Source organism: Cyprinodon variegatus, unplaced genomic scaffold (genome assembly GCF_000732505.1).
Source record: "Cyprinodon variegatus isolate N-32 unplaced genomic scaffold, C_variegatus-1.0 Scaffold19, whole genome shotgun sequence".
NCBI lineage: Eukaryota > Metazoa > Chordata > Actinopteri > Cyprinodontiformes > Cyprinodontidae > Cyprinodon > Cyprinodon variegatus.
Window position 1 is genome coordinate 1,699,738 of NW_015150472.1, and position 7,645 is coordinate 1,707,382.

At 38.4% G+C, this 7,645-nt stretch overlaps 1 protein-coding gene across 5 annotated transcripts in view; it reads right to left on the bottom strand.

Moving 5' to 3' along the window:
• Nucleotides 1-7,645, bottom strand: part of diaph2 (diaphanous related formin 2) — a 497,594-nt gene that overhangs the window by 90,557 nt on the left and 399,392 nt on the right. The window lies entirely within an intron of this gene.

A 7,645-nucleotide genomic window follows, 5' to 3' on the forward strand; every position in this document is an offset into this window, starting at 1 on the left:
GATATCAAAAAAGTACTCCAGAGTGTTGTTCAGCATGGGGGTGAGTAGAAAATGAAGGCTAATCATGTTTTGGGTGTACTATTCCTTTAAGAGCCAACATGTCTGCGGATGATGCAATACACATTACCCCCCCCCCCCCCCCCCCCCCACCCCCCCCCCACACACACACACACACACACACACACAGTATATCCTGCAGCACCTTTTTGAGCTCACTGTGCCTAAATCCACTTGTAGGAGGATCACAGACTTCCTGACAGACAGGATGCAGCATAAGACGGTAGGGATACAGGCCTTTGAATCCAGGACCATTAGCACTGGTTTCCCCTCAAAACTGTATTGTTTTTCCTCTTCTCTTTCCCCCCTACACCAACAGCTGTGCCTACGGTCACCGGTCTGTCAAGCTACTAATGTTTGCAGATGATTTACTCCCTCTGCTTTCTGGGCACCATCACCACGCAAGACCTTAAGTGGGTGCTCAATATAACCTTTCTCACCAAGAAGGCAAAACACAGGATGTTCTTCATGCAGGAGCCAAAGAAGTTAAGCCTGCCAAAGAAAGTGAGGGTGTACTTCTACAGTAGTCTGCCATCCTCACATTGCCGAGAGGGTGACTGACAGAAAATGTCCTTCTCTTCAGGAACTTTGCACCTCTATTGTTTTTTTGTCTTCATGGACTGCCTTTTATTTACTTATAAGCAGCTTTATATAGACGTTTACCATCTTCCAAAGGTGCTTTTATAAGGGAATGGTTTCACACATCAGAATTTTCATGTAGGCCTAAAAGTAAAAGAACTCCAGATTCTTGGTGTGTCCCCAGGAGTTGTTTTTTTAAACCTCAGACCCACTGTCCTGCATTGTTTTTGGTATTTCCCTGCCTCCACACGCCAGACCTAAATAACTGGGTGATTAACAGGCCTCTACAGCCTGTGGTGGCTGCTGAGGAGGGAATGCAATCAGTTGATGCAGGTGTGCTGGAGCACAGACACATCTAATAAATAAAGGACATTGGGTCCAAATAAGAGTTTAAAATCCACTGCCCTACATGGTTTATGGTAGACATTATAAAGTGTTTCAAATGACTTTTTTATAATAATAGCTTCTTTTTTGTCACTATTCTATACTGGCCAGATTTATGGAGTCTCAGATTAAATGGTGTCCGTTTTTCACTTGACTGTTGGATCTCTTTTATAACAAACCTCTGAATGCTCTGATTTACATAACAGCTGTATTTTTACTAAAATTGGATATTTAAAAATTTAAAAATAAGGTCACTTTTTAAGGCTGCACTGGGCTATATTTGTAGGGGTATCAGACATAAAAAATAAAAAATAAAATCCAAAAGGGTTAAGATTCTTTGACAAGACATTCCATATTATAATGCCTGAAGGCTGAAGTTCCAGGAAGCAAAGCACACACCTGAGAAATTGCTGGCAAATTGAGAAGCATCGTAAGATATGTCATTTTTTGTTGAAAGGTCTGCCCTTGTTTTTTACGTGGTATATCAAACAGGAAGGTCAACTTCAGTTGTAATATCCGCTTCCTTTTTTCCAAGCTAAGCCGAGGTGTGGCGAGAAGCTCTCCTGGAAACATTTCTTTTTATATGCTTGTGTCTTTGACCTTGACGACTCTAAAGCTATCTTTCCAGGTAATAATATGTGCCACATCTGCCGAGCTATGAGGACACTATGCAAACTTGGAGAGGCAACCTGTCCACCCCACCGTGGCACGTCAGCTCTTGTCTATGATCACCTGGCTGACATGGCTGCGATGCAGGTATATGCTGGCCCTACTGGCAGCTGTCAGTGTCACAGGGAGCCATCAATCTAAAGCTCCAGCACTATCTCTCCTGACAGGGCTCTGCCAGCCACAACCAGTCAGTCTACTGCACAGAAATATGTCATTTTAGTTTAGCATACCACAATAACAGAAACATAGATTTAAAAATTTATGTTTGGTTTTAAATCCCCTTGTTTAAGAAAACAAAAAAAAGGAATAGTGAAGCTGCAGCTAACTTAGATAAAAGAGACTGGTAGGGACTCGCTATTAGTATCGAGTTAAACAATAACACAGTACCAGTTTTAAAGTCTTAAAGGTTTGTCTGGGATGCCTTTGTGGTCTGAAAAAGCGTGGAAAATAACGGTATGGAAAATATTTATTCTCTAATGATTTTATATATTTTTATCCATTTTCATTCCATTTCATCCCATCCATCCATCAATCTCTCTATAAACTGGTTTGTTGGTTCATCTATCCAGTCATTTATTTGTTCATGTGTACGTTTATTCATCATTCCATTTGACTGTTCCCTCTAGGGTTGTCAAAAGTATCGAGACTCAAAAAAGTATCGATACCAAAATGTTGTATCCGGATACAATACTCGTTTTTAAAAGTATCGATACAGTGCTACAGTGCTTTGTTTCTTAACCAGTTTGGCTAGTGTCATTCTTATGTGTGCAAAGCATAGCCAAGGAAGGAAAACTTACTTTTAATTTTATAAGTTTTTTATCAAGCTGGCTTAATATTGTGCACAGCATACAACCTCAAAATATTGTTCTTATTGTTTATTGTATTTATTTATTGTATTTTATTTATTAATGAAAATATTTCTGTAGAATTTTGGAGTCTTTGTTTTTATCCTTGTGGTATCGAAAATGGTATCGAGTATCGAGTATTTTCCTTAGTATCGGTATCGAGTTGAAAAGTTTAGTATCGTGACAACCCTAGTTCCCTCTATTCAGATAGCCAGCATAATAAGCTCTAAACTCTAGGAAAATCTACGGACTTTTGAGATAAAAAAAAATCCTTCAAAGCTTTTTTTTTTAAATAGACTATAATTATTAAAACTCAAATATTCTTTATCCAGCTTGTTGAGCGTGATATACAATAACCAATAACAATAATAAAATAGGGCATGCAAACCTTCCAAACCACTGTCAAGGTCTGACCTAAGTAACCATACTCACTCATTTTTCCCTCATATTTATAAAACATACATCTCTCGGCGAGAAGCCCACATTTTATTTGTGTAAACATAAACCATTTGATTCACAGCAAGTGAAAGGTTGACAAGAAGGATTCATAAATAGAAGCTGCAGGCCCATCATTGTCAACATGCCAACTGCTCTCTGCAGAAAATCATACAGACACGGAGACCTCATTTTAGCAGGCTTTGCTGAGAGGGAAGGATGCTTAAAAAACTTTTGAGCTAAAAAAAAAAACATGTAGAGCTTTGGAAGAGGAAGAAGCACAAGCTGGTTTCTGCAACAACTCCACGGTGGCAGCATTATCTTAGACAGATTTTCATGTCCATGCTTAAACTATTATTACTGAGCACATTTCAGATGTTTCATTCATCCACCTTTAGGCTTACGGATGTGCAACTTCAAACATAGATTTCACATTGTTGTTTTTTTTCCAGCTTCCAGATGCTGAGTGAACAAAGATAACAATATAAAAGATGATTAGAATGTGTGTTCAGTGACTATGTTGTAGCATATGTCGCATGCCAAAGCACATTTATCACAACCCGAATTCTGCTTAAGCAAAGCAATGGACCCGCATTTTTTTTTCTGCTGTCTGCAAGCTGTTGCAATGGATTGAGGCAGCAGAGGGGCATTCAATCCAATCAGCGAAAGATGATGCAATGATGACAGAATATAAAATGTGCTAAAGCTTTAAAATGTTTTTTTCCGGTTTGTGAAACAGTTGAGGATATTTATAAATTTTGGTTTTGAGTAAAGTCAACTAATAATAAGCTGCTTCTACACTGCAGCCCCTGATGAAATTTTTATACACTTAGAATTTCCCATCTTTGATGTATTTTGTTGGACGCCTGTGTGATAAGACCAAGACGACACCAGGCATGCTAACAAGGAGGCCTGGTAGGAATCTGGAAGTGGCAAACAGGCTCATGTAACTGTAGGAGCTGCAAAGATCGAAAGCTCAGGTGGGAGAATCTGATTACCAGAAAACCCAAAAGTATTGTACTCAAAACTTGTGACTTTATAGCAGAGAGGGGAGAACAAGGCCAACAAGTCCAGCAGTTTTTCATATGGTTCATAGGAAATAGAGGTGCTCCGGTTGAAAAACAGAACCAATACATCTCAGGGAACACAACCTTCTAACAATGAAACATGGCGAAGGGAGCATCATACTGTGAGAAAGCTTTAGCATGGACACAATAAAGGCCAGTACTGAAAGGAAATCTCATAAAGGACACAAAAGAGGCTGAAGTTAACTTTTCAGCAGGACAAAGACCTTAAACATACAACCACAGCTTAAATAGAATAGCTTAGATAAAAGCATATTTCAGGTCTAAATGAAATGAAGCAATGACCTTTGTTATGTTGCAAAGAAGAATGTGCAACAATACAAATGTACTGTATCTGTCCAAAGATGAGGGAAGTTACATATAAATGCACCTACGATTCAGTTGATGATTATTCTAAGGAATTCTGATTTACACGGACAGAAATTCACAGACATTTCAGATTTCAAGCAGGTTAGGTTTCCTTCCACTTTAGTTCTGTCTATCAAACAAAGTAATACAGATCATTTGGTTATTTTCCTTTCAAAAAGTATTCCTGGTGAATAGATGAAGTGTAATGGTCTCCTAGCATGTTGCTGTTTATTCATATGTCTCAATGCCAGAACATATAGTTATTAAACATAGGCAGACTTGCTTTGCGGCTCTGTTTAGAGTTTAGCGAATTTGACTGGGATACACAGTTGACATGCAGGATCAGGCACTTGCCCCAGATGGGGGCACTGACCCTGGTGATGTCAACCATGCAGACCACCAGAAGGGCCTGCTTCTCTCCACTCTGATGCCTTAGAGAAGGAAGGAAGTCTTCCCCCATTCTGCAGATCTATACAGAGCCCCGCTATCTGCTGGTGACATTGGGCTGTTTTATTTCCTGTTATGAACCTCTTCTCCTCTTGCCCTGTCATAGACATAGACATTGGCTGGGGTTTATATTCTCCAGTGATCAACAGTCACTTCCACTGATTTAAAGTGGTTCTGTAAATGTTGAACAGCTGGTCAGTTCAAGAGAATCCACTTAGAGCAGATTAAAACAAACTGAGTGACTGGATAATGATTTTCTAACATATTTCATACATTAAGATTTCAAATAAGGACTATAGTGTTTAGTGATACACTGCTCTCATCTATCTGTCATTTTGTTGTAAAAGTGACAAAAAAGAAAGACTTAATTTCACGGAGGAAAGAATTCTGTTGTAATATTACCACTTTCCTAAAAGCGTTTGTCTGCCCCCCTCCTCCATCTTGGTGCCATCCTGACAAAGAGCTAAATGAATTAAACTCTCATTAAAAATGCATTTTATTGTTAATCATTTGCGAGCAAAGAGGATTAGGTTGCAATTTGTGAAATGACATCAAATCTATCCCCTTTCAAAAATAGACTCTTGAAATTGCTTTAAAACAAAATACTATTATCCGTCAAAACCACCTTTTAAGCCTCAAAATGAGCAAACCAGTAAATCCCTAAAATAGATAAGACACTGACCTGTGCTTAATTCTTATAATACAATAGGCATATGTTTCCTCCATCTGCTCAGCTAATGCATCGACAAACACAACAAACATAGACGCTTCTAGTCCATTTTTATCTGTCTGATTTCTAAGAACAGGTGTATAAACTATCTATTTCAGTGTTTCATTTAGCCTTCTAACCCCCAAAAATTCAAAATTAATGTAAAAAATGTTTGGCTATGATTAATTAATGGAGTGAGGAATTACAAGAGTCACTTTTTGTTGCTCACTTCCGAGTGATGCTCAGCATGAAATATTAATAGAAAAATCACCTCAAATACCCAGCTCTTCAAAAATGTGAAGAACATGTAGAATTTTATAGCAGGCTGGGAGACAAGAGCCGAGACTCTTAAGCCAAGGCTGTCATACAGGGGAGGAGAGGAGGTGCAGAGAAGAATGAAACTTAACAAGAAAATATGGAGTTTCTTGTTATACAATTCAGGCTTCTTTTACCTGCACCCTATGAGCTAAAGTTTATATTCCCATTAATTAAACACATTAACAAAGCTCATGCGTTTTCCCTTCTCCTAATTTCACCACATTTGCAACAAGTGTTTAGATTATGAAAGCAAGTCTTATTTTAGGTTGAGCATCATCAAGATTTAGTGCTCTGGGTGTTGGTGTGTAGCACAACCCCATGTAGAGGAAACAGCCAACATATATAAGAAGATGTCTGGTCATACAGAACTATAATTAACTGGGTAATGTCAAAATTAACAGGGGTATGAAGAATACGTTTTAGGGGTATGAAAATAAATTTTACTTCTTCATATCCCTTTTTAGACAATTACTATTAATGAATGTCAGTTCTCTGGCTATATATACTAACAAGTTTATTTAGTGGAAAATTGTGTCTCGATTTATGTTCAAATGAATTTAATTTAATTGAAAATTGGAATTTGGACAGTCTCTTTTTGTGTACATTTGGTTTTTTAATTGAAGTATTTTTTGAGGTTGATTTATTGGTTATTGTTCATCAAATTTCTGAAATAAATTCCTTTTCATTCAACAGTGAACCTATTCCCACTATGAGGCAAGGTGCTGGCAGAGCCATGCTATGGGGATAGACTTTGCTGCTCTTCATTTTATTTTATTGCAGCATTTTTCATTTGCATGTGTTTTGTGTCTGTCTTAGCTAGTCTATTTTTTCTGCTTGCATGCCTCATTTATTTTTATATTTCATATTTTTTATTTTATATTCTGTTTATTTTTTTCAGTGAAAAATCCTACAAGAAAAGTGAGGGTATGAAGACAAACAACAAGCTGAACTCACTCACCCACCTGCTCTTACCATAGACATTAACAGATACTGGGCTAGTCCTTCCTCAGACTGTTTTTCACAAAGGAACAAGTAAAGAAGCATGAAAATATTCAAGGTTAAAAAAAATGAAGGTAAAAACCTTGACATCAGAAATGCTGGCAGTGCTGAGCGCATCTTGGATTGAGAAAGTGAGTCTTCCATAATTTTTCAAGGTCAACATGATTGAGACAGTCCAGTAATCTAGGTGTTGGTGCGCAGCACAAACCCCACTATCTTAGAGGCTGCAGGCAACACTGCCCATGTCATCTTCATGTTTTATTCATTCTGAATGTCATATTATGGCATTCAGAAACCCAGATCAAAATCTGCACCTGCAGAAATATTTCATATCGTACCACTTCTCCATCCTTCTCCATCTGGTTTGCCAGACACAGAGAGAGAGAGAGAGAGAGAGAGAGGGGGTAAGAAAGCCTCCTTCAGCTCAGCCATGTTGGATTATTGAAAGTAGAGCTTTCAGAGAGGTCTCTGCTCTGGGAACAAAAAAAAAAAAAAAAGGAAGAGAGAGCAAGAGAAGAACTGTAGTATGCATCAATTATCTTGGAGAGTCTGTGGCGTGCTGGAGACTGTCTTGTCATATTTCCCAAAGTGGCTGGGCTATGGAGAGGTCCTTGGCTAGCACTGACATTTAGAAACTGGTGTGGAAATCCCAGTCTGTTTGTCAAAAAATATGAATAAATAATGGACAAAGGGCTGCGCTGCCTGCCTGCAAAGCCTCCCAGGCTTGAAATTCCTTCAGTGTCATTGACATAACTAGACACAGGCATCAG